At 51.9% G+C, this 26,224-nt stretch overlaps 1 protein-coding gene across 3 annotated transcripts in view; it reads right to left on the bottom strand.

The window, feature by feature from the left end:
• Window positions 1-26,224, bottom strand: part of SEMA4D (semaphorin 4D) — a 135,488-nt gene that overhangs the window by 45,258 nt on the left and 64,006 nt on the right. For 2 of the 3 annotated variants that reach the window (XM_065947387.1, XM_065947385.1), the window contains exon 3: window positions 4,015-4,080. The gene's annotated coding sequence lies outside the window, so the exon portion shown is untranslated. Of the gene's footprint in view, window positions 1-4,014; window positions 4,081-5,399; window positions 5,464-26,224 lie in introns of those variants that run through there. The other variant, XM_065947386.1, reaches the window with a different exon arrangement.

Below are 26,224 nucleotides of genomic sequence, written 5' to 3'. Positions count from 1 at the left end.
TTCCCCTCCCCAGCCAGGGGCAGAGAACCCAACAGCCAGCCCAAAACCATGCCCTGCCAGTGCTGGTGCCAAGCCCAACATCCCCGTCACCAGGCTGTCCCCGCCCCGGGCTCCCCTCCCCAGCCCAGCCCCTAGGCCAGCCCCAGGCTGTGCCCCCTCCTCCCCTCCCCGCCTTCAAAGCTCTCCTCCCCCACTCCTGGCTGTGTCGCTGATGTCACCCCCTTGCCAAATGGCCTTGCCCCTTCAGGTATCAAAAACAGGTTCAGAAGTTCTCTGTTCACACACACAACAGACAGTTTACTGATTCAACTTCAGCTTCCCCAGAACTTAGAATGGATCACGGGAGCAGCAGTTTAGCTGCAGAGGCCATGCAGTCTTGAAGTTGAGTCTTGCTGGAAGCCCCCATTCCCCTTCCCTAATGGAAGAGTGTCCAGGACACAGGCTTTCACCTCCGGCCACTTCCCAGGGGCAAACAAGCTTGTCAGGATGTCCCCCCATGCCTGAACCCTGCCTTGTTCTGTAACCTCAACCCAGGCACGGGTGTGCCACACACGTGCTGCATGGGAGCCAGAATGAGACACGGCGGGGTGACAGATGTCCAAAGCAATCAATTAATCAGCAATCAATCAGCAGTGGTGATGGGCAAGTGCTGAGAAGGGCCGATGCAGGGTGGGTGCAGGGCTGCGGGGATCCCACAGCAGAGGGGCCTGTGGGGGGAGGGACCAACCACCTGTGCAACACCATTCTACACTTCACACGTGGACTGTCTCTTTGGAAGGTGTGCGGTGCCAAGCACAGCATGCGAACCTGTCTCTGAGCCCAGATAGCTTAACACTGGCAAAAAGAAGATAACCCCCTCCCCTGGCCTGACTTCACTGGTCGGCCTGCCTCTGGGGAGGAATGTGTGTCCTTCAGGGTTGCTGACACCATGGGGAGCTCGGCACAAGATATGCTCCTAGACTTGTTTCCCCAAGGGCCAAAGGATGCTGTGTGCACCGGGAGATATTCGAAATACAACTAAAACTGGTGCTTCAGTCCTCACTTAGACCTACAGAGAGAGCAAACTTAGATAAATGACACTACTGCAAAGTTCTGCCTTAACATGGAATTTATTTGCATTCTTAATTTTCTCCTAATCATATAAGACTTTCCTACCTTCAAAAGTAACTCCAAGGGTTCTTAACTCTACTAATAAAGAAATGTAACTTAAATAAAACACCTAAACATTCCCCCATGAGGCAGAGAGAAATTACTTTAAAAGATTGCAGTTAGAGGATGCTGGTGGGGCTTCCCTGGTGGCTCAGACGGTAAAAAATCTGCCTGCAATGCGGGAGACCCGGGTTCGATCTCTGGGTTGGGAAGATCCCCTGAAGAAGATCATGGCAACCCATTCTAGTATTCTTGACTGGAGAATCCCATGGACAGAGGAACCTGGCGGGCGACAGTCCATGGGGTCGCGAACAGTGGGACACGACTAAATAACTAACAGTTTCACTTCTCAGGGGTGCTGGTGAGGTGGAGGATTTCTGATGACAATTCTGAATTTCCAGACGGCTCCTACTTCCTAGTGATTCTTGGGCAGCAATCCTATGGACCAACCCAGTGTGCAGAGCTACATGGACGAGGACAGGCCCGTCACCCTGAGAGCGCAAGGGCATCTGGAAGGATGCGCCTCCGTGGGGGCTGGTTAAGGGACATGTGCAGGGCATTGAGGTGGCTCCATCGGATCCGCCGGAAAGCACACGGCATCTCGGCCGTGTGGAAAGACAGGCATAAAGCAGCAGGCCAGGGAGACCCGTATGTGTCCAGGCAGGAAGCACCGGTCCACTCACACACACACAGATACGCACAAAAGACACACACAGGGACACAGGTGCCCAGACTGCGCCGGGCTGTGCTGAGTCGCTCAGTCGTGTCCGACTCTTTGCGACCCCATGGGCTGTAGCCAGGCAGGCTCGTCTGTCCATGGGGACTCTCCAGGCAAGAATACTGGAGTGCGTTGCCATGCCCTCCTCCAGGGACAGGGACCCACGGAAACATACAGAAGGACGCAGGCATGGCCACAGACACACAGGTGCACACACAGACATATGAACACAGACACACGTCCAAGAGTTAACACTGATTATCTCTGGGGAGGGAGAATGGCCAGGGGACTCACATTTTATGTTTGCTTTCAAAACAATGAATTACACTTTATGCTGCTTTGCAAAAACTTAATATATTAAATTTTTATGTCTCCTCTATACTATATTCAAGTCAGTGAGAATATATTATATCCAGAACATTAACCTGTGGACTGTGTGTAATGTTCCACAACCCAGCCCATTTCTTGGGGTTTACTCTTGCCATTTTTTTTGCCCTTTTTGCACTTACATAAAAATGAGAAGTGGCTTCCTCTCTTGCATGCTTTTTATGACCACAAGGTAAAAGTAACAGGAATCTACTCCTGCCATTTCTTTGACCTTTTTACATTTACATAAAAATGAGAAGTGACTTCTTTTTCCTGCATATACTTCATGCTATTATTATAACAGACCACAAGGTAAAAGTAACAAGAGACTCCACCCTCTTAGGCCTTTACATTGGAATTCTCCAACAACTCAATGTAGTACTGAACAGAGGAAACACTCTTACTTTCAATTTTCCTGTGTCCCAAAATCTTTCTTTAAAACAAAGTGTCCAGCAAACAAAAGACAATCTATGGGGAAATACTTGGAAAAAAATACTTATAATATAAATGCCTGGAACTAGAATTCCTAGTAAGTGCAATTATTCCTAGTAACTGGGCTTCCCAGATGGCTCAGGGGTAAAGAATCCATCTGACAATGCAGCAACCACAGGAGATGCAGGTTTGATCTCTGGGTTGGGAAGATCCCCCAGAGGAGGAAACGGTAACCCACCCCTGTATTTTTGCCTGGGAAATCCCATGATCAGAGGAGTCTGATGGGCTACAGACCATGGGGTCACAAAAAGTCAGACACGAGTGAGCACACACTGAACACAAACACACACTCCTAACAACTACAGAAAGAAAAACTCAAACTACAGAGCTCTGGCCCAACAGAGCAAATAATTTAAAATGTGCACGTACATAACCAGGCAATACACACAGAAAGTGCAAAGTGTCCCTAGAAGTGAAGCTGTGTTCATTAAAACTGGCCCCCAAGCTGGCACAACTGGTTCTCGCGATTGCCACGCACGGCAGATACCAAGGACCATCCTGGCAGCACGTGTATTGAAAAGCCAGAGGAAATGACAACCCTACTTGCTCATCCACAATACATGAGTAGCATAACAGGAAGAAAAGGGACGTGAGGGCTTGCCTTTTGCTTTTACCAATTAAGCTGGCATATCTCTGTCCTCTAAAGCTAGAGGTACATGGCTGACCATGTATTTATCAACAAAAATTAAGACTGATCACAAAATGACTCGATTTCACGGCAGATGACACAGACAGTGCTCTTTTCACACCAGACCTCATGATGACCCCCCACGTGGGTGTGTGCTCAATTGTGTCTGACTCTGCGACCCCGTGGACTGTAGCCCGCTAGGCTCCTCTGTCCATGGGATTCTCCAGGCAAGAATACTGGAGTGGTTGCCATTTCCTTCTCCAGGGGATCTTTCTTGACCCAGGGATGGAACCCACATTCCTGCGTGGCAGGCAGATTCTTTACCACGGAGATATCAAGGAAGCCTCCCTTGTACTCCCAAAAAAGAAGATGGGGCCTTTCAATGCCTAGACCAGGGGACTGCATTTCAGAAAGGGGGCAGGGAAAGGAGCACAGGGTGGAAAGGTGGCTGGGGCAGGCAGAGGAGAGAAAAGAGAGGCAGTGCCCCTACTGCCCTGGGGGCTTCCCCTTAAGCCAGCCCCAAGGGGCAGTGGCCAAGTCCAGATCTTTGCCCCTAACATCTCACAGGAGGACCAACCTTCAGCTGGATCCCACTGAGGCTTCTATAAGGTGTTACCTTGGCTAAACTGCAAGATACATTGAGAAATAAAGGAGATTTTACCTGTCTGTATCTTGTGCCTTCTCGAAACTTCCCAATCGTTTCTAGAAGTCTTCAGAAATCTTGGCTCTGAAAATAATGGGAAACAAGGATATTTAAACACTTCAACTATCCACATAAACTCAACAGTACTTCTGGAAAGGTCCCAAAAAGAAACTCCTGTCTTCACTTCCGGACCCCGCCAGCTAACTCTCTGACCCAGGACGGCTTGGCATTTGTGCACTGTGCTGGCAGGAGGGAGGGAGTGTGCAGTCACTCGCCCATGAACAAAGGAAGTACAACTCTCAGTCACCCATGTTCAGATCTGGTCCCCAGCCACTGACCACCACCACTTCCCTGCAGAACAAGCCATTCAAATATGAGCCAGAGTCACTGTCAGCTGAGTCCATCGATCAAAAAAGTATTATCTATTGTCTACTGACTTCAGATATGTATTCTTTAGAACTCATCTTCATTGAAATCCAAAGGCACCAGGCAATGAAGGAAAAACAGATACAGAGAACATATTTACAAGAAAATGATTTCCTAAAGGATCCCTTTAATTCATTTTTTTTTCTTTGTTTTTCACTGTTTTTAAGCCAAAACAGCAGAATTTCCACAGCTGTGTAGCCAATCTCTATATTATACATTACCCCTTCCCAGTGCAGGATGGAGCCCTCAAAATAGGAATCCTCAAATCCAGTAAGATCACTGACTCTCAGATAAAGAGAATCAGAATTGCAAAACCAAAGGTCACTGTGTAGGATTAAAGAAGGTTTAGAGGCTGGTTACATGGATGCTGACCCCTCTATGACTGCAAATGATCCAACATATTTTTTAAACCTCAGAATCAAACCCTAGCAATGTGTGTGGTGGGAATTATTTTTTTCTTTTGCTTTAAGGGTTGATACAATTCCTGCCATTTTTCTTAAGACAGCTGAGAAGTCGGAGATGCTTCCTAGAAACACAGTTACTGTCTCTTCTCTCCCACACAGCCCCCGGGGAGCGGGACCATCAAGTCTGCAGCACAGAGATCAGTTTGTACCCCTCTCTTACATGTCCACCCAGGACACATGATTTCCAGGGCCACCCAGGGCCCCCTCTGGTGCTCAACAGCTTGGGTCAGCAGATGAGACCTCAAAGTGACAAGCAGAGATGATTGGGATTCACCCAGCCCCACTGTGGTCTGCTGCCTACCACTGGGTCTGGATCTTTCCTATACCAGCGGCTGCTTCTGATGGCCGATTTACAGCAAAAATATCTTCAGATGAGCTAGCAGGGACATACCCCTGGGCACAGCTATATCCATCCAAGACAGGGAACCTACATCCCCCGTTTAAATGCTGGGGGAGGGGCTGGCACAACTGATGGACAGGCGGTGGGCAAACGCAACGAACCGTGGGATTTACCTGTTCACACGGGGCTTTCCTATCACGCGGGCAGGCGGGGCACAGCGGCCACCTGGGGACCGCTGAAGACACTTCAGGGAACAAGAAAGCGAGTCACCCGTAAGTAAGAGGTTTAGGTAAACAACGTGAATACCAAGAATTATAAAACCGAAAAACTTCTCTCTTCTAGAATTCAGTAAGTCTTTGTCATTTCAGCAAACAGAAGCCCAGAGCTGCTTGTTCTGTGGCTGGAGGACAAGTCGCGTATCATATTCACTCTAATTTCACAGTATTGAGCAACAGATGAAAGAAAGCAGGCGAGGGTAGGTGTGGGTGGGTGTGTGTGTCTTAATCACCTCACACAATGCACTTGGACGCCAGCACCCTCATTTTCCACCTTCAGGCCAAGTCCCCCTATCTCCCCTCTGTCAAGCAGCTTCTAGCCCCCATGTTCCTCGGTGAGAACACTCACTAACGGCCCAGTCAACCGCGAGGCCCCATGGGGCCCCCGTCGTCTGCACCCCTTACCACAGCAATTTTTCTCTTCTCCCAACATAAAACCCACAGGCTATAATTAATTATCACCACACTGAAGAAGGCAAAAGACAAGCTCTATATGCAATCACTAACCACATCATTCTTTTCCTCCCCCAAACCTGAAACTTTTTACTTTGTATTGGGGTGAAGCCGATTAACAATGTTGTGGGTTCAGGTGAAGAGCAAAGGGACTCAGCCATACATACACATGTATCCATCTCCCCCAAACTTCCCTCTCACCCAGGCTGACACATAATCCTGAGCAGAGTTCCATGTGCTATATAGTAGGTCCTTGTTGGTCATCCACTTTAAATACAGCAATGTGTACATGACCTTCCCAAACTCCCTAACTGTCCCTTCCCCCTGGCAACCATAAGTTCATTTTCTAAGTCTGTGAGTCTCTTTCTCTAACCGTTATCATTCTAATTATGCATCTCCTCTGACTATGCATGTGTGTGCCTGCTGAGACACTTCAGGGTCTTGACTCTGTGGGACCCAGTGGACTGAGCCGGCCAGGCTCCTCTGGCCACGGGATTCTCCAGGCAAGAATACTGGAGTGGGGCACCACCCTCTTCCCGACCCAGGGATCGACCCTGTGACTTCAATGTCTCCTGCACTGCAGGTGTATTCTTTACCGCTGAGCCACCGGGGAAATCCCCCTGACTCTGCGTATGTGCTTATAATTCACATAATGCACAGTCCATTTGCAGCAGAGAGGAATGAAATAAATCAGGAGAGAAATGTTTCCCTCTCACACTGGCAGGAGAAACTTGACCTTCACGGGCACCCCCCCCACCACACCTCCAACCCTAAAGGAGGGTGTGGGAGCCCCAGTGTCCATGCCCTGAAGGCAGCTGTCTCAAGACTGTTCATAGCAATAGCACAGAGCCCCGGTGAAGGGGGTCTTTGTCTTGCATGCATCTTGCCTAATTCTGCCAACATGATCTCACCTTCTGAAGGCCCCTTGCCTCAGCAGTGACCCAGTGTTCTCTTTAGCGCATGGAGAAGACATAACCACATCCCAGGCATAGGACTCTATGGTGAAAATGGCCTTGTTCCAGGTCTGGCGTCTCCATTTCCCAGCTGTATGTCCTTGGGGAAGTTACTGGACTTCTCTGCGCTTCTGTTTCCTCATCCAGAAAGTAGGTCTAATAATAGTACCTATCTCATTTGGTTGTTGTGAAGATCCATGAGTAATCTATATGAAGAGCTTGAAACAGTGTCTAGCGGCTAGGAAACAGTATGAAACTATTAGCTAGGACTCTCCCTACCTGTGAAGCAGAACCAATTATTCCTAACTTGCTAATTACCTACCTTGTGAGATATATTGGGTAGGCCAAAAAGCTTATTTGGGTTTTTCTGTAACATTTTATGCAAAAATCCAAACAAACTTTTGGGACAACCACAAAAATATTAGGGTCTGGCCCCCAGCATGTGTAAGCACATTCCCCACACCCCCTCAATCAGGGCTCTGACAGCCTCCTCCTGTCACGGGAAATTCAGGGCTCAGTGCCTGGGTGTGCCTGGGGCCACGGCCACACTCTCCCGGGAGCAGGACCCCAGCTTCTCTTGGTTGTGGATGGGGACGAGCCTCGAGCCTCATCTGCTGAACTTCCTCACTTCAGCCCAGAAGCCCACCCTGGAGGTGCCCAGGCACTTCACTCACACGCCATCTCTAGGGGCAACGTTCACACGCAATGGGGCCACGGGGTGACACCCCCCAAGATTCCAGGTCCAGACCCTCTGACCCAGCAGTTTTCTACCTGGAATTCAGCTGGGCACACCCTCACATGTACAAGACGCCCAAGTATGAGACTGCTGACAGGAAAACTCTGGAAATACCCAGAGGTCCAGGGTCCATCAGTTCATGTGCATGTGTGCATATATGCATGTGTTTGCATGTATAAACGTGTATATGTATTACATATGTGTAAGCTGATTTGTGTGTGAGCTATGGCACATCTACAGGATGCACAGCCATTAAAAAATAAAGAGGTCACTGAGATGAAACGATGTTCAAGATACTTAGTTCAGTAAAAATTAAGGTTCCCAACAGTGTTATAGCATGCCTCCTGCATTGGGAGTGCAGAGTCTTAGCCACTGGACCACCAGGGAAGTGCTGGGTGTATTTCATTTTTGATGATGTGTATTCTTCAGTACTATTTGAATTCTTACCACATGCTTTCCTAATTAAAATATTTAAAATCTGATATTAAAAGTAAAATGTATTAAATGTGAAAAACTTGGAAAATAAAAAGCCAAAGAAGAAAACATTCGTGTCAATTTCAAAACACAAGTTATTAGAACTATTAAAAACATGAGTCCCTTTTTGAAATTTACTAAATGCACTTCATCAAAATGGAAGTTTTCAAGAACAGTAGCAGACCCGACATCATCTCCAGCCTCTCTGATGTTTTGGACATTTTGTTGGCACTGTTTATCCTAAGAGCTGCAGGTGAGTGCCCCAGATCCCAGCCTCAGCTGAAGGACCCTGGGAAGTGGGAGGGGGAGGCTGGCAGCCATGCGGCAAGAGGAACAGAGACTGGAACTCAAGAAAGAAAAAGGGACCTGTGGGCGGTCGGGCTGCCAGGTGGGAGGAGGAGAGGGGAGAGGAGGGAGGAGGGAAGGGGGGAGGGGAGGAGAGAGCGGCCCAGCAGGAACTGTGCCCCATCCTACCTGTCGCAGGGTCCCCCGGAACTGTTGCATGTTGCATAGTTAAATATGATAATGCTGGACATTCAGATCGTTTGTCAATTTCCCACGTAAAATTCTTTGTTTAATTTTTAAAGACTGATTTTTAACAACCAGCAAAACTTGAGCAAGAAGGCTTTCTTTCTAGAAGGCAGCATCTCTCTGCAGAGGTCAGGGGCCACACGGAGAACACGGGAAAAGGTCCTAAGGCTCTGCCCTTAACACACACGGCGGAGGGGGCCGGTGGGGGTGGGGCAGGAAACAGGCTCAGGACTTATTCACCACCTTTGTTTCCTTCTACTGGGAAATACTGCACGAAACTTGCATGACTTATGTTCATTTGACTCACTTCTCAGTTTTCTATTAGTTAAGCTGTTTTTGAAAAGGTGTGTTTTCTATGCTACTAAACACAGTCAACATCTAGAGCATTTTTTGTACTGCTTTCAAGGCAACTAAATGCCTTAATTCAGCTCATGTTTATTTTCTCCCTAATGGAGAAGGCTGCAGTGTGGGGGCCAGAGTAGACTCTGAGGCCAGCCTGCCCAAGTTCAGGCCTGGTGCTGCCACTTCGCAGCTGTGTGACCTAGAAAAGTCACTACCCTGCTTCTCAGCTACTCCCCCGGCCCCTCCACTCCCCTCGGCTACTCCCCCGGCCCCTCCACTCTCCTCAGCTACTCCCTCAGCCCCTCAGCTACTCCCTCAGCCCCTCCACTCCACTCAGCTACTCCCTCAGCCTCTCCACTCCCCTCAGCTACTCCTTCAGCCTCTCCACTCCCCTCAGCTACTCCCCCAGCCCCTCCACCTCACCCCCCCATTCCCACTACTTCCTCAGTCCCCCACCTCCTCACCTACTCCTTTAACAACCCCCCCAACCCCTCAGCTGCTCTGCTGAGGAAGCTGCATGAATGAGGAATTTAAGACACACATGCCCACCGCAGGAGCATACTGTGGTATATACAGTGCGTGCTACACCGAATCAATGTTAACACAGAAACAAAACAGCACCGCAGTGCTGTGATACAAGTGGGGACACCCCTCAGTGCGGGCAGAGATCCACCAGAACCCCTCAGCAACACACAGTCACCTTGTAGCAGAAACAAGTGTCGGGGGGAAGCAGGCTTCTCAGGCCAACACCAATCCCCACAGTGGTCTACTCTGTGATCTGGCTGGCCCAGACTGAAAGCTTCTCTTTCTAAAACACACTGTCGTGACATCAGCTTTTACTACCAACCCCTTGTCCATGAACCTGAAAAGCTCTAAACTCTGGGTGCATCCTCTAACTCCAAACTCCATCACGTCCTTTCTGCCAAGGTCCATGCACGGGGCTGGAAAGAATTTCCAGACATAAGGCAGAATGAGAAGAGAAGAAAGTTCATTAGAGCTGTTAGCACATCGGACTGGCTCAAGAGAGAGCCGACCCCTTTTGAAGGCTAGTAGCCAATTATTATAGCCTCACTCCCCACCCCAAAATTCTCTGGAATTTTCCAGAGAAAATTCCTACTGGAATGGCGGCATTAGACGATTGGTTAGGATGCTCCAGGGCGGGCAACAGCATCTCTATTTTACCTAATATGGGGTCAGGGAACTGGGAGGCTCAGAGCAACAGCTGCTATGGGGTTTGGTCAGTTCCAGAGATTTAGTCCAGTGACCTTGGAAAGGGCTCCACACTTTCTTTCAGAATCGGACTTGGCTGCCCCAGAGTGACCTCTACCCTCTGTTCACAAGGTATGCCATGGCGCCACCCAGGGCCCCCTTCAGGCCGCACCCCTCCCACCCTCCTTCAGGGTTTAGAGAGCGCACAGTCCAGACCCGCCCCAGACATTCTGGCTGGAGCTCCCTGAGTCCCCAGAGTCTGCGTGATTTCAGGGGCTGAGAACCAGAAGAAACGCCACCACACTGCCTGCCTTCCCCAAGGTGATCCTCCTGCCTTTCTGCTCCACACATCCCAGCTGCACCCCACTAGAAGCATCTCCACCACACTCATCCCCCCAAATCCCGGTGGTCACTACAGTTTGGCTCATGGGCCAGGGCAGCCTGAAAAGTGCCCTCAGAGAGATGGATGGCTGGATTTGGCTGAGATTCACTTACTGGGTGTTGTGAAGAATTATAAGCAATAGGAATAATGAACACCCTACCAAGAGGCCAAGGTGAGATGGTGGTCAGAAGAGTAGTACAGGCACTCCTGACAGATTCTGCCAGCACTGCTCACAATGGAGATTTCTACTGCTGTGAGTGCGCTGTGCGTAACCCAGGGCATTAGACCCTCACCACTGTGAGCGAGTCAGGGAACCACGTCCCCCGTGGGCAACTCCCTGGAGTGTGCACATGCCTGATCATAAACACTGGCCACCTGGAGGGGCCTGTGGGGCAAGAGACTTGGCATTGGACACGGGACACCACCAGCCGCGTGGCCTCCTGCTGTCTCTGGGAGTGGCGGTGACCTACAGTCCCCAGCGAACCCTGGGGAGACAGGCTTTGTGTTGCTCCTGTGGAGGAGAAACAGACTCAAAAAAATGCAATAACTGGTCTGGAGCCACGATCAGAGCTGGGACTCCCTCCCTCCAGGATCTCGCAGCACCCAGAGGCCTTGTCAGCACCTTCTGGGCTCTGGGAGGGTGTGTCAGAGCAGCTGTCTCCAGCTAGAGATGACGCCCCTTCTGCCCTGGAGCCAGCAGCTCCCACCCTTCCTTCTCCAGGAACTCGAGGCAGAGATGAGTGGCCATCCCAGCCCCACAGGGAGCACTTCAGAAACAGTGGTTCCTTCCCTTCACCATTCGGTGAAGATGTCACAGAACCTGCCCAGAAAGAATCATCTGGAATCTGGGGTAGGTGGAGGACTGCATGCAGGGCAGGGCTGCAGGCAGGGCTAACCCCCAGGTGGTCACGGCCCTGTCCAAGTGTCCCCAGGGAAGGAAGAACCTCTAGTTGCACCAGGAAGCTGGACTCCTCGCATCCTGCACGGGGCCCCCAGAGCCAACCTGGCTGCAGGACAAGAAGGTCTCTGCTGAGGCAAGAGGGACTGGCTTGGGAGCCTCACCAAGCCCAGGCCCAAATGGGGATTTCTTTTTTAAGTCCAAAACCACAAAATGCCACTCTCTTTGCTTCATATCTAGTGATTCCTTAAAAATATATAGCAGAAGTACGAAGTGAGGCCAGCTTGACCACAGGCCATCATCCAGATTGAATGGGCAAGGGCTGGAGCCAACATGAGGCTCTGTCCTTTCAGCCTTGCTGCCTCCCTGAACTTGGCCATCCCTCCTGGCTTGGCAAACCCGTCAGGGAACCCACATTCTTCTCCAAAAGCTCCGTGAAGGCCCAGGTCACCTCACCCTGGCAGGACACAAAGGAACAGTCATCACCCCATCATCTCAGGCCCAATTCCACCTCAGGAATTTGTGCACACGCCATCTGCACAGACCTCTGAGTCTGATTCGCCGGCTTCCACACCCCTTCAAGGAGACTTCCAGGAACGTCAACTCGGTCCTGGACTCAGCTGAGCGCCTTGTTGCAAAGCTTGTTATTTTGAGACTCTGCTGCCTCTGAACCACGTTCAAACCACACCAGCTACAGCCAGGCAATGGTGGACCAAGGGGCCTCTGTCTGTCTGACCCAAGGTGCTTTGGAAACTGCCAGGAAGGTCAGAAGGGTATGGAGCCCAGCTAGATGGCCGGATTAGAAAAGGCCTGTGTCCCTCCGGACGGCAGGAAGGTGCCTGGGAGTCACCTCTGCTAGAATTCCCAGCGTGAGCTTGAGTCCAAGTCACAGTGAGGATTTGACTCTGCAGCCGCCACAGGGAAGAGACCATCACAAGCCACTGCTGGCCGGACCCCAGTTCAGTTAACCTTCAACCTGCCCAGAGCCCAGCCTAGTCCCCCCTAGGGCCCGCAAAGGCCCTGTTTTTCCAGCAGATAGAATTCCACAGTGGGCGGGGCATCCCCTTCTGAACCCTGAGTCACGTTCCAGATGATTCAGAGCTTGTGAGACGCGGAGAAGTGGCAGCTGGTGCGTCACCATCAGGCTGTCACCTTCCAGGTGGAAAACCCCAGCTGAGGGGTTAATCTGCCTCACTCTGTCCTGCAGCCCCCAGGAGGCACCTCTGCCCTGAGACCACAGCTAGGGGGGAGGTTAGAAATGAAGCAGGAACAGAGGCTGAGAGAGGGGTCTCTAGCCAGGAGATCTATCCTCCCAATCCACGCGAACCAAAATTAACTGAAAAATCTAAAAGACATTTGGCTGTTGTTGTTTAGTCGCTTAATCGTGTCTGACTCTTGCGACTCCATGGACCCCATCAGGCTCCTCTGTCCATGGGATTCTCCAGGCAGGAATACTGAAGTGAGTGGCCATTTCCTCCTCCAGAGGATCCTCCTGACTCAGGGGTTAAATTTGCTTGTCTCCTGCCTTGGCTGGTGGATTCTTTACCACGGAGCCACCCAGGAAGCCCCAGAGATATTCTAGAACATTCTTAAACCACACAAGGTGGGCCGCCAGTTCCGCCCCCTCTAGGGTTCTGCCACCCTGTTTCTGGGGAGGACGGCATCTTGGCCCAGAATGGCTGGGCTCAGGAGCAGGGCACCTTCCTCAGCATGGCCGTGGTTATGCCAGGCCGTGGTTACGCCAGGCCCCTGGTCAGGGAATGGCCTCTGGGCACTGCCCACACTCGCTACCTCACACAGGCTGAGCGTCCTCATCAAGAGACACAGGATGCGGAGACAGGATGCAGGGATGGAAGGAAGCGGCCCCCAAATATGGGTCTGGAACAGCGCCGGCCGGAGGAAAGGGCTCAGTTTTCTCACATTTCAGAGTCCTTGGGTAAGATGCATGTGGTTTTAAGGGCTGAGTCAATGTGAATAATCGTGCTTCACTAATCTCTTTTCTGACCATCCGATTTGCTCAGCTGATAGAAAGCAGGGCTGTGAGCACACATCAAACATCCCCGTTCTGTGGAAGGTGACACAGCTGGGAGGCCTCGCTTCCTGCAGAACTGGCCCTGGCGTGTGGCCAGTTGGCCGTGCCTTCCGCCACAGAACATCCTCCTCGGGCGCTCCCTGCTAAGACCGACCTGAGGCCTGGGCAATGTGCTGGGCTCCCCGTGAGCATGAGAGATGCAGGGTCTGGCCTTTCTAGTCCAGTGGGGACCCCTGATGACCCAAGGAGGTTCACCTGGCTCCTGCTCTCCTCACGCTGCAGGACATGGAGCAGAAACTCTAAGGGGGCAAATGTTCACCGTGGAGGGTCCGACAGGCGGACCGGACCCACTGGGTCTCTCGGGGTGGGCTGCTGCCCCCTGGGGTGGGAGAGTGTGCCTGGTGGGCTGACCTCAGACAGAAGTGGCATGATCCCTGGTCCTGGGAACGGGTTTTTCCCTTGTCTGCAAAGCTGGCTGCGGGCCAGCCTCACCCAGGCACTTCTGCTTTCCCCGTGACCACACAGGAGGACGTGGTCTAGACAGATGCCCCTGGGCAGTGTGGGCGCCACTTCCCACAGAGGCACTTCCTTATGATCCCAGCCGTCACAGGCTCAGGACGCTGCCGCCCCCGCTGCCACAGCTTCCCTCTGGGCCCCAGACTCACTGCCACCGTCAGGTCCCTGCTGGGGACCCCTGAGTCATTGCATGCCAGACACAGCGAGGGGCTCCGGCTAGCTTGTGCGCACCTTCTGAGGGCCAAGTCTGGGCACAGTTACGGGGGTTAGCCACACTTGCAGGTGCCCAAGGTGTGCACCGGGCAGCAGAGGAGAGGGTGGGGATCCTGGGCCAGACGCCAGGCAGGGCTCTCGGAGCTGTGCAAATGTCAACCCGGTGAATCCTCCGAGTTTCCGAGGCTCTGGCCCTTCATGCCAGACAGGAGGGAACTGAGGCACTGACCACTCTCAGTACAGCCTGGCTCCCCCTCCACCAGGACCGTGCTCCCCCTGCACTGGGACCCTGACAGCACTCACGCCAGCCCTGCCTCCAGGTGTGGGGTGATGGGCGCCCCCAGGGAGGAAGAGCTCCCGGAACAGCGGAAAACCTCCAGCCACAGGCTTCCTGTGGGGGCCCAGGAAAAGCAGAATTCTTGTGCTGAACCTTGACCCTGTCAGCAGCCAATGCGGCTTCCCTTAGGGCTGGTTTGGCCCTGCCCTGCCTACCTTTCATCAGTCTCTCAGCATCCTTCTCAGCCTCAGGGTCCCTTCCAGCCCCTCAAAGTTCTCGGTCTGGAAATTGATAGGGAGGGACCCAGGGGTGAAGTCATCCATTGCAGGCCCAGTAAGCAGTGCCTCCCAGGGTACCAACAGTCAGGGTGGCCCCAGCTCCCAGGGACCAGACCACCTGATGCAGGCCTGCAGGCAGCTCCCCCCACCCCACCAGAGCCACCCCCTGTCCCTCTGGTTACCTGTAGCCTCAGCCTCACTCGAGTCACTTGTGAGAAGCCAAGCAGACGCACAACCGAGCACTGACTTCCCCATCATCACCGCTTGCACCTTCTGGGGGTGGGGCCAATAAGGGAGTGAGTCAGGCCACCTATGACCCCAGGAATGTACCAACATCTCACGGGGATTCCTTTTTCCAGCAACCACAATCATCATCAGAGACTCGCGGATAAGAACACCAACGAGGCACATCAGTGTCGACCACTGGGGTCAAGTTTCTGAATCCCACTGTCTGACCCTAGGCCTGCTCCCCACGTCCCCTGGCAACTCCTCAGGGTTGCAAAGTGCAAATTTCCCCACTCCAAGTTGGAGCATCCGACCCAGGTGGACCACAGGGCATTAGCAAACACCTCTGGGCCTAGCTGGGCTCATTTAAATACAGTTTCTTATCAAAATCTCAACTCGTTCCAAGTCAGGAGTCCAGCAGACACTTTGGAAAAGATGATTTGGGCTGAGGACTCCTGCATCTGAATCTCCAAGCCATTCACTTGTCCCTACCTCCGGGTGATGCCTTTTCCCAGGGAAGTCGAGGAAGCAAGCCCTTTCCAAATAAATGCTCTCTGCTAACTAGGCCAAGCAGGAGTGCACACTACCCATTTTCTCTTGCTAGCTTAAGAGAAAGGTGTAAGAGTGAAATGAAATAATTTACACAAACTGCAGTCTGCAGAGTGAATGAAGAGTGACATTAGTTTTAGGCTCAAAAGAATGTGGTTTCTGTTCAATGTCAAGCTGTCTCAGGACATTCTGAAGACTCAACTGATGATACAACCTCATTAAAAACTTCGAAATTACGAAAGCTTGGGAAAGTTGCTGCTTCACCCCGTGCTCAGAGGAGAGCCCCCAGTGGGTAGCTCTGCATGGGGAAATAGTCTTGCCTGGCTGCCCAGGACAGGTTCCAGGCTAGGCGGCAGTCACATCTAAAGCATCCACAGGTGATGGAAGTTTCTAGAAACATTTCAGCCACAGGGCCGGGGATTACTCAGAGGCCAGGACACACAAGGCTCTCCCAACTTGCAGGCTGGAAACTTGGAGCGCCTGCTCCAGCTTGTCCAGCCCACCCCCTTGTTCCCAGCCCTCTACCCTGCCAGGTCCCTGGGGCATCTCTCTTCAATCTCAAAAAGCCAAGAAGAGCCACACTAGGTAACCCCCACTTCCCTTCCACCCCACACTCCGGCAGGGAACCCACTGTCAGTGCAATACAAGCCCCTCAGTCTCTAGTGGGAAACAATTTACTGCCTCCCCAGTGGTTCCTATTGCCAGGCTGCAAAGCCTCCTCCACACCCCCCATCCGAACCCTGGCAAGAACTGGCACCTGGCCAGCAGCCCGCCCCACGGATCATTATCATCCCAGGCCAGGGGATCCACAACAGTTATCACTCACTGGTGAGGGCGGAGCTGGGTCTGGCTTTCTGGAGGAGTCTGACAAGCTCTGCCACACGGGTTTCCTTGGACTCAGCAATCCTACAAGTTCAAAAGGATGCCAGCCCAGGAGTGTTTATCTCCACATCGCTTTAACGAAAGTAAAAATTCAGAATCTAAATGTACACTCATCAGGAACTGGCTAAATAAATAAATATTACAGCACGCTCTGCAGGCAGCACAAACCATCAAGTTAACGCTTGTTGACAAGTACAGATAAACACAATATATCATTAAATGCAAAAGAGAGATAATAAAACAGCACTTAAATGTAAGCTTATTCATGTAAAGAAATTGCCAGGAAGGCTCACACCCAGAAGGTGTGAGCATCGTGGCTCCAAGCACAGGCTGTAGTTCACTCCCTGATCCCAACAGGGCAGCATTACCCGTCTCCACAGGTGAGCTCGCTGGGGCCAAGCACCTGATCTTGAGCCATGACCTAAGATCATGGGGCCTAGCATGTTGGCCATGACCGTCTGCTGCAGGCAGAGGAGGGGCACCAGGTACGGGCGGTGCGCAGTTCAGGGGCATCTTTAATTTTCTTCTTCGGAGTATTCTGCATCTTCTAATTTTTTTACATTAGGAAATGCACTTTTCAGTCTTTTTCTTACAAAACAATCATGTCGTTTCCAAACAACAACCGTTTCTCCAGATTCTTTCAGTCTTTTTGCCCCCAGGCCACTCCACAGTAAAGGAGAAGGTAGCCCCAAGGGCCCCCAGGAGTGCGGTCCTGCCATCCTTGAGGTGGCTTTCCAGCACTTCCTGTCCTCAGCCAGACTAGAATCTGAACTTTCAAGTCCCCAGTCCGACCCTGGTTACTCGTGTCTCCATCTCTGGGTGTCACACCGCATCCACCACCCCCCGCCCCACCTGTGCTGCCCCATCAAGCCGGCCCCATCCATTTACCCACCAGGAGAGACATAAATCAGTCTGGGTGCTGGGCCCAGCTGCCTGGGTTTGAGCTCTGGTCCCCTTGCCAGCTGTGTGACCCCAGGCCAGCCACTTAACCCCTCAGCCCCTCAGAGTCTGCAGATACAGCTGGCCTAAAAGTACGTGGATTATTGTCACACGTATTATTGTGGATTATTGGCATGATAGATGATACCCACTCACATTAGAGATGACATTAAAATCTACCACGGAATGCCCAGAGCCATTCACTAAGCCTTTAACGAGATCGTTCGTAGCAGTGAAGCTGCCTAATCCTGCCGGGGCAACAGCTGCAAGAAAAACAACTCTTGGCCAAGTTTCATATTTTGCTCTTTCTACAACAATTTTTCCCAAAGAAACTGATAAGAGAGGGAAAGAGCTTTGTCCTTAAAGTCTGCAGAAATCCACCACTTCTACACACCTCCGAGCTGCTCTGGTCTTGGCCTGTGACTCTGACACCCTGTACTAAAAGATGTCAACCTGCCGGGTTGCACCAGCTTACCTGAGGACATCTGGGGATAGGTGCTAGTGATGTGAGCAACTGCCTCCTTCAGCAGCCAAACGTTCATATTCCAACATAAAGAATAAGAAGATCCATGGAAGGGAGGGGGAGGGCAGTCAGGGTTGCTCACAGCCAGCCTGTGAAATCCAAGCAAGGACAGGCAGCCTGTGGCCCTGCCCATGCATGGGAGTGAGGCCCACGCAGGGACAGTGGAAGCAGTGCCCAGAGCTGCCAGTGCCAGGTGCCTTGGACACCTGCAGTGGCTCAGTAATCACTGATTTAACTCCAAAACATTCAGTCACTGGGATGAGTCAGCTGCGGCTCTCAGCGAGAACGCTCTCAGAGAAGATAAATCAAACAGCCCTCCCCAATCTTGGAGGTGGCTGCCACTGGATCTTGCCACCCAGGTCTTCAGTGGTTGCAGTAAGAGCCCCTGAAGAGATGAAGAGCCATTAGTGTCCATAATGGGAGAAGGGCTGGCACAGAGCTGTCCCCGACAGCCAGGAACAGGGCCACGTGCAGCTGCCACCACATCTTTCTCCGTTCCTCTACCCCCACGTGAGGCAGACCCAACCCACAACCCCGATCCCATAACACTGTGGTCCAGGGGGAACACAGCCCTGCTTGACGGTCACCCAAGGACCCAGACACACATGCCCATGGACTCTGTGCAAACAAGACAGAATCAGAGGGCAGGGCCAGCTGAGTGCGATCAGTGCAAACCAGGCAGCCCCCCATGCTGCTCTGGGTACTGCTTCCCGCACCTGGAGAGCCAGGCGGGGACCCCGGGGGCACTTGGGGGCCCAGACCTGAGGAGCTGCAGTCACGCCACCTTAGTGAGAGCCCTGGAACACTAAAATATGTAAGTGAACACCCTCCAGGGTCCTCTCCCGGAACAAGAATGTGCAACCAAGAGAAAGAGGGCTGAGCGGTGCACCCCAGGACAGGTAAGGCCAGAAGCAAGATGACTGGAGCACACACCCACCAGGCCAAGTCAGCCCTGAGACCATGGCTACCAGCTTCCTCTCTTCAGGTCCTGCCTGCTCCACGGTTCAGTTTCTCACGTCCCGGCCAGCTCTGCCCACTTCACCTGTTAGGGGAAGCACGCTGATTGAAACCGCCCACCCTGGCCAGGCACCATGGTAACCATTTGCATGAGTTGCTTTATGACAGGAGGTCCTGGTAAGGAACAGGGAACTAGTAAGCCTACACCAACCAGAAGAGTTCGAGAAAGGTCAAAAAGAGACACCACCTGTTCGACTACCTCCCAGAATCCTTCTCTCTGGTACCCATCTTGGCTGAACAAGGCATGCACCACCAGGAAGGACTCTGAGTCAGAATGATTGGCTAAGAACAACCCGGAAACTAATCCCATCACCATAAAACCCGAGGCTGCAAGCCATATGACAGAGCAGTTCTCCTGGACTCCCTCACCCTCCTGCTCTCCGCCTGGGTGCCCTCTCCCAATAAAATCTCTTGCTTTGTCTGCACATGTGTCTCCTCGGACAATTCATTTCCGAGTGTTAGACAAGAGCCCAATTTCGGGCCCTGGAAGGGGTCACCCTTTCTGCAACACACCTAGGAGCCCTGGCCATGCCCCCGCACAGCCAGGCGGCCCCCTCAGGGCGCCCATGCTGTTTCCTGCCCTGAGAATTCTCCAGCAGCTGCAAGGAGCAGCAGGGGGCCTCTGCTCACAGCTCAGACCTTACCTCTGCAGTTCCTTAGTCTCCCAAGGACAGTTCATTCCCACGGGAACTCTGCTGCCAGGGTGAAGATGAGGAGCTTGAGTCCTGCTCAGATGAGAGAAGGACCTCAGGAAACGGTGCTGTCCCATCTCTACCGGATCTTCAGCAGCTTGCAGAGCCTGTCCCCTCAACCCACCCCCAGGGGGCTCTGAGCAGCCTCCCAGGCAAGAGCTTGCAAACACTCTGCACAGAGCTCCCGCCAAAGCTGTCTGCCCATCCACAGGGGACTCCAAGAGCAACATGAGGCCACAGACACGGATTCAAAAGGACCAACACACACGTGCACACAGCACATCATACCTGCCCATGTGCAGCAGAGACCGTGGAAGTGGGTGAGAGTGGGGGCCAAGGCGGACAGAGCCCCCAGGGGCGCCACGCTCCTGCCTCACATCAGGGCTGCTGAAGGCAGCACATGGGCAATGAGTGGTCCTGGCAAGAGTGAAGCTCCAGGACACAGGTCAGCCTGATTTTCTCAACCTGAAAGGTCCCAGAACTGTCAGCTGAGTGCCCTTTCAACCATGTCCTGGAGCACAGTCCCCAGCCAGCCCATGCTGCTGCTGCTGCTAAGTCGCTTCAGTCGTGTCCGACTCTGTGCGACCCCATAGACGGCAGCCCACCAGGCTCCCCCGTCCCTGGGATTCTCCAGGCAAGAACTTGGAGTGGGTTGCCATTTCCTTCTCCAATGCATGAAAGTGAAAAGTGAAAGTGAAGTCGCTCAGTCGCCTCAGACTCTTAGCGACCCCTTGGACAGCAGCCTCCTAGGCTCCTCCATCCATGGGATTTTCCAGGCAAGAGTACTGGAGTGGGGTGCCATTGCCTTCTCCAGCCAGCCCATGGCCAGGTCCAAATGTTAACTGAGTCCAAGCTTGCCATGCTCACCACACAACAAGCCAATGAATCCAAGAGAGGTGTTGAGGCAAGGAATATGACTTAATTCAGAAGGTCGGCAGACCAAGAAGGCAAATTAATGTCTCAAGATAACCATCTTATGGGCTTTGTGCACCAGGTTCTTTTATAGAACACAGGGCGGGTGGAGGTGGTGAGGAAATGTAAAAGAGGCAGAATAGAGAGGCAGAGGTAGAGAGGAAGTAATAGTAGAAAGGGCCCTCAGTCTTGCAAAACATCTCTGAGAATGCCTGTGGAAGGGATGTGTTAATTTCTTCTTTCCTGCAGCCATTCATGGGTGGGCTGGGTTGGATTATCTCCCTGTGAGCTGAACAAAGGTACTTTAGTTTAACAGTTAAGCAGAGGGGCAGGGTTCTCCAAGGCAGGCCTAATGGGTACGATCATAACAAAAGCAAGGAAAAGCAAATCAAAGAAACAGTTCCAACAGGGAGTCAGAATTGGTTCTCTGCAACACAATCCCGTGCAGGGCAAAACGGGGCCACACTGGCCTCACACCCACCACTGTGCCCTGGCCTCTGGCTCTCCTTCCTCTTTGTACTCCCCCTGAGATGCCCTCTGGGGACTCGTAGGGCCAGAAGAATAGAGGTGGATTTGGTGTTGCAGAATGATACTTAATAACCACGCGAAAATTAGGTGAGTTTCCAAATTGAGGCTTTAATTAAAGCAAAGACATACTCCTTAGGATGGTTACAATAAAAACAGAAAACAGGCATGGGTGAGAAAGTGGAGAAAGGAGCCCTGGGGCCCTGTTGGTGGGAATGTGAAACAGCACAGCTGCTACAGGAAAGAGGGTGGAGGGTCCTCAAAAAATTAAATACAGAATTGCCCATGATCTTTTTTTTTTTTTTTTTTAATTTTTTTTAATTAGTTGGAGGCTAATTACTTCACAACATTTCAGTGGGTTTTGTCATACATTGACATGAATCAGCCACAGAGATACACATATTCCCCATCCCGATCCCCCCTCCCACCTCCCTCTCCACCCAATTCCTCTGGGTCCTCCCAGTGCACCAGGCCCGAGCACTTGTCTCATGCATCCTGCCTGGGCTGGTGATCTGTTTCACCCTTGATAATATACATGCTGTTCTTTCAAAACATCCCACCCTCACCTTCTCCCACAGAGTTCACAGCCCATGATCTCTTAATTCTACTTCCATTTATACACCCAAATGTACAGAAAGTGAGGTCTCAAACAGGTTTCTTGCACACCCACATTCAGGCAGCATTATTCACAAGCCAAAGGAGGGCAGCTCCCGAAACATCTACTGATGAAGCAGGTGTGAGATACCCATACATACAGTGCAATTATATTCCGCAGCAGGGAAGAGGGCTTTCAGTGAATATGCCTCAGACACCCCAACCTGCCGCCCCTCCAAGGTGGCCCAGCCAGTGACACCATCACCACCCAGCACTGCAACTGCACCCAGGGGTGCCGTGAGCCAACAACGCAGTCACTCAAAGGTGTACAGAGCTGGAACTGTCAAGAAAACAGCATCTAGGGATACTCAGCGCTCAACCACCCACAGCTCTTCTCTCCAGAACATGAGAGAGACAGGAGAGTCAGAACAGTGCCCCTACACAAGGAGAGTGGTGAGGCTCGGGGGCATCTGGGAGCACCTGAGACAGCGCGGGAGCACCAGGAGCCCCCTCCCCTTCTAGAACCTCTGCCCCCGCTGACTCGGCCCTTCCTCCAGGCTCACCCCACTGGAATAGACACATCCAGGTGGAGAACTCACATAGCACTGACATGCACAATCACCATGGGAGCCGTCTCCAACTGTCTGAGCTCCAAGACCTTGGCCAGGAGACATAATGACCCTTCTGAAAAGTGGGCTCTGATGGCCTGCACAGCCAGCTAGGCCTGGCCCATGTCCACTGGTTCCCAAGCCACGGCTACCCCATCCCTACCACAGGCTGGGGAAGCCAAGTTCCAGGCAGGGTCAGGGGCCACGGTCCTGGTGACAGCCAGGCTCCTGGAGACTTCAAGAAGTGAGGATGTCAGCAGGAAGCTTCTGGCCATCTTGTGAACTGAGGTGCACTCTCCCCACCAAGAACTCCCAGCCACACACGCCAGGTTGACAGGGACCCACGGTCAGCTGGAATACACGTCTGTGTGTGAGTGGTATGTGTAGTGTGTGGGGGTGTAGGGGTATACATCTGTTTATATGTTCTGAAATAAAGTAAGAGATGATTGAGAACCCTGGAGATCAGGGTCAGAGCTGAAAATTGTGTTAGACCAGGTCACAGTTCTCGTGGTTTGTTGGGAAAAATATTCCCCTCAGGGTAAGGTCCTGGGTGGTTCAGACAGTAAAGGATCTGCCTACAATGCAGGAGACCCCAGGTCTGGTTCCTGGGCAAGGAAGATCCTCTGGAGAAGGGAATGGCAACCTACTCCAATAATTTTGCCTGGAAAATCCCACGGACAGAAGAGCCTGGCAGGCTACACAGTCTGTGAGGTCGCAAAGAGTTGGACACGACTGAGCAGCTAACAAGGTCTAGAAAAATTTCTAAGGCAATTTTCACATGAAATGGGACAATGTCAGCAGTACGTCTGGTGGAAAGTATAACCATTTCCGAAAGCTTGTTCCTGCATTAAACCCACCTCTCTCATACAAACAGCTAAGAGGATAGTCAAATTCCAACCCAGAGAGGGTACTTCTACCAAAACCCAAGTTCACCAAGTCCAGGAGTATAGCATATGCAGACCCAATCCAGTAAGAACAGGTAGGATATGAAGGGGGAGCGGGCAAAATACTCAGAGCGTCTAACTTTCAGGAACTGTCAGAGAACAAGATAAAAACATCCATAGAGGAAATAAATCCATTGGTCTTGCTTACACAAAGCTAAACTAGAGCTGCACAGATGCTTCTCAAAACCCATGGCCCCACTGCAGGCCTAAGATGCTGAACCCAGTGGAAATACATAAGCTGGAATAGATGTGCCCCAAGTCCTGAGCCACAGCAGAAGAAGGCGCTCAGATCTAAAGTCCAAGAGGGACAGTTCATTGAATTAAAAGGTCAGTTGGCCATGAAGAAGTTCAACTGTGTTGAGGGCAAGGGCACACAGGAGACCCGTGACAGGACAGAATGCAACCAGAGGCAAGGTCGGGACCAGGAACTTGGGGGTGCGGGGTTGGGGGGAGTGGCTAGCCCAGAGCCAGGCTGTGGGGCTCCTGAAACCAGCAGCCACCCAGCGAGCAGCAAGGCACGGGGAAGCCATGCCTCCTGGCCGGTTCACACTGTCCTCTGTCGTCTCGGAATCGCAAGCCCAGAGCTCATGGCTGCTCCCCTGACCCCGAATGCACAAGTGCCTCACGCACAGCGCATGCCCAGTCAGGCCCCTGGGAAGGAAGGGATGCTGGACAGGAGATGACCGCTCCTGCCCTCCCCGTGTAGCTCAGGCCCGGCAGAGCACCAGCACATTCCTGCTCCCACCCTACCAATCCCCAGACACACCACCTCCTCTTCCCTCCTGTTGTTAAATCCTACCATCCTCTGCAAAGGGCTTCCCTGGTAGCTCAGTGGTAAAGAACCCACCTGCCAATGCATTAGACATAAAACACTCGGGTTCCATCCCTGGATCGGGAAGATCCCCTGGAGGAGGGCACAGCAACCCACTCCAGTATTCTTGCCTGGAAACCCCATGGACAGAGGAGCCTGGCGGGCTGCAGTCCACGGGGTCACAACAAGTCGGACACAACTACTTAGTGACTTAGCATGCACGCATGTATCCTTTGCAAGCCAGCGACTGCCACTCCCTTCTGAGCTCCTCTAAACTCCTGCAGCAGCCGTGGTCTAGAAGGTGACGCAAAGTTCCATGCCAGGCCAGCAGGAGTACCAGCAGTGTCCTGTCCTCTGGGCACCTTCTCAGCCCTCCACAGCCCTCTGAGTTTGCACAAGCCATATCTACCTAGGCCCTCCAGGTGATTCTTACCTGAAGTTTGAGTGTCACTGGCCTACATGATGCAGTTTCACACTAAATCTTACCCTTTCTTTGCTGCTTGGTAATGGTTTCATTTATCTTGTCTCTGTAAGTGATTATGAAACTCCTCTTGTCACCGAGTCCAAGCCCATTCACTGACCACAAGACTGGCCAGTGAATCTGAGAGACGAGGTGCTGAAGCAAGGAAAACAACTTTATTCAGAAAGTCAGCTGGCCGAGAAGATGGCAGACGAGTGTCTCAGAGTAACCATCTTGTCCGAGTCTGGATTACCAGGTTCTTAAGTAGAGTCAGAGAGAAAGAAGCAATAAGGAAGTGAAGTCAAAAGGCAGAATAAAGAGGGAGAGGCAGTGGGAAGTGAAGTGAAAGGGTCGTCAGTCTCGCAAAACATCTCCAAGGGAAAGGCCAGCCTTTGGAAGGGGTGTGTTAATCTCTTCTTTTTGGTGTAGCTATTCACAGGTGGGCATAGTCAGATTATCTACGAGCTGAACAAAGGCACTTTAGTTTACCGTCAGGCAGAGGGGCAGGGTCCTCTGAGGCAGGCCATTATGTATGACTGCAATAACAGAAGCAATGAAAATTAAGTCAAACAAACAGTTCCAACATGGAGTCAGAACTGGCTTCTTCTCTGCAACACTCTGAGCACAAAACCACGTCTTAAGGGACCTACATTGGTTTTCTATGGCTGCCGTAAAGTGTCACTACAAACTTGGTGGCTTAGAACAGCATAAATTTGTTATCGCAACTGTTGGTCAGAAGTCTGACATGGGACTCACTGGGCTAAAATGGAAGAGCTGGATGCATGCCTTTAGAAGGCTCAGTGGAAAATTGTGAGCGTTTTCCAGCTTCCAGAGGCCTCCTGCATTCCTTGGCTCCAGGCTCATTCCTCTGCTGTAAAGACAGTGGCACAGGACAAAGAGGCCAGCTGGGCATAAGGATTCTTTTGAGCTGAAGGCAACTGAGAACAGCAGATGCAAGAAGAGTTCCCTGCCCTCCTCCATTTGCCTAAAAGCAGGACATAAATTCTCTCTGTAAAAGTTAAGTGTACCAGAGATGACACTGAGTCTGCTTACTAAGCATCCTATATATGCTTCCTAGTCATCTTCCCACAATTTACTGTCCCCAGGAGCCCAACCCCCCTTTTTCTTTGGTCTTGTCACTTCAAAATTGGCTGCCCTTTGTTAAAATTATACATAAGCCCCAAGCCTGCTGTGGTGACCCAAAGACAAAGAGCAGATAAAACCAAGAGGGTCTTGGTAAGCAGGAATGGAAAAACCAGGCCCTTACTGACCTTCCCTCCCCCACGTTGTAACTATTAAATGGAACACTATAAGCTGTCTCCCCATTCAGAAGGAGAAGGTATTTGCCCTACTCTTCCCCGACCCAGTATACATGCCTCATCCAATCAGCAAATGACCCGAAAGACCCCAATCCCACTCTTTGTACCTTGGGTACAAAAATGGACTAACAAAATAAGAAAAAGAAAAGAAAAAGGAAAAAAAAATGGACTAAGGACCTCTGTTCAATGTCACTTCTCCCTTGAGCTGGCCGGCTGTTCTAACAGCATCTCCCACTCTAAGAAACTTTATTCTCTCTTTTTGCCTCATGTCTGGAAATTCTTCTCCAACCTGCACCCGGACCACAATGTTTTTGGTGGCCTGTTCGGGGAACTTGGGGTCTCTTCCCCACCTCCTCACTTCTCCTTTCTCCTAGAGACCCTCTGTGAACAGGCAAGTGCTGTGGAAGCAACTCAGGAACTCTGGCCAGG

The sequence above is a fragment of the Muntiacus reevesi genome, chromosome 10, assembly GCF_963930625.1.
Source record: "Muntiacus reevesi chromosome 10, mMunRee1.1, whole genome shotgun sequence".
NCBI classification, from domain to species: domain Eukaryota; kingdom Metazoa; phylum Chordata; class Mammalia; order Artiodactyla; family Cervidae; genus Muntiacus; species Muntiacus reevesi.
Note: the sequence above shows the minus strand (reverse complement) of the source record. Positions and strands in the feature narration are given on the sequence as shown.